A 1,367-nucleotide genomic window follows, 5' to 3' on the forward strand; every position below is an offset into this window, starting at 1 on the left:
TGCAGAATTCCAGAATGATGCTTAATGGGTGGCAAGCTTATCCCACTAAAGGTAGGAAGGATTGGGACCCAGTAAGACTCAGTCACCCAGGAGTGCAGAGTGTCCAGCCCAGATATAGAACTCTCACGTTGGCTTTCAGTGACTCTGTAGTTGCAGAGTTCCCGGGGAATGTGAAGTTCTGGGGTCTGTGGGGATTCTTAATCCTCAACAACACCCCAAAACTATTCCATTCCTGGCTCTTCTTCTTCTCAAGTGTCCATTTTATTGAAATTGCCAGGGAGAAATCTTAAAAAAAAAAAAAAGAGTTACAGAGCCCTCCCTGTGGTTCTGTCGCTGGGAGCCCAAGGTGAGACCCAGGGCTGTAAATGTGTAGCACACCCCCAGACACTGTGAGGCAGGAATGTCCTGCACACCTGGTGCTGAGAACCTGTTCCTGGGCTTTGCAGAGGCTCCGCCTCCAAGTTCTCTCTCACAGCAGCTCAACAGAAGTCTCCCCGGGAGTGGACCTCCCTTTTGGTTTGATTTTGTTGTGCAGGTATCTCTCTTGCCGGTGGGGGCTGAAATGATCAGTCCCATTTGTGTACAGAGGAGGATGTCTTAAGATTTGTACTGCAGTGATGAAACACTGTGACCAAAAGCAACTTGGCAAGGAAAGGGTTCATTTCAGCGTAAGTCACAACCTAGCTCTGAGGGAAGTCAGGGAAGGAACCAGACGGAAACCACAAGAAAATGTATTGGCTTGCTCAGTTTGCTTTCTTATACATCCCAGGACAACTCGCCCAGACATGGCACCACCACAGTGGGTTGGGCCCTTCCACATCAATCATCAACCAAAAAAAAAAAAAGCCCCACAGCTTGCTGCGGGCCAGTCTGATGGGGCGAGGGGCAGTTCTTCAATTGAGATTTCCTGTTCCTAGCTATGTCTAGATTTGTGGCAGATTGACGACAAAACAAAACAAAACAAAAAACTGGCACAGAGAACCAAGTGTTTCTGCTGGGTCGTCCTCTCTGGGCCAAGGTCCTGAGACCTAGCAGCAGTCTGGGGCCCTCGAGTTCTCTGACCAGGCTGTGCTTGGGGCCCTCGTGTTCTCTGACCAGGCCGTGCTTTCTGGCTGAAGTCTGAAAACAGAGCCCCCAAGCAGTTTCTTACCTCGTGAGGCAATCACTTCAGAATCACCCTTGTGAACAGAGATCTCTGCCCTGACCCAGGGCAGGGGAACAGAGCCCAGAAGCCTCGAGAGCGCACTCTGCTGACATCAAATTGTGTCTTTGTACTGGAACTTGGAATAACTTTGCTTAGGATGTACGCTTTGGAGTGTCAATCGCAGACTTGGGTTCAAATCTTTGTTCTGCCACAAAGTAGTTGT

This window comes from Mastomys coucha, unplaced genomic scaffold (assembly GCF_008632895.1).
Source record: "Mastomys coucha isolate ucsf_1 unplaced genomic scaffold, UCSF_Mcou_1 pScaffold1, whole genome shotgun sequence".
NCBI classification, from domain to species: domain Eukaryota; kingdom Metazoa; phylum Chordata; class Mammalia; order Rodentia; family Muridae; genus Mastomys; species Mastomys coucha.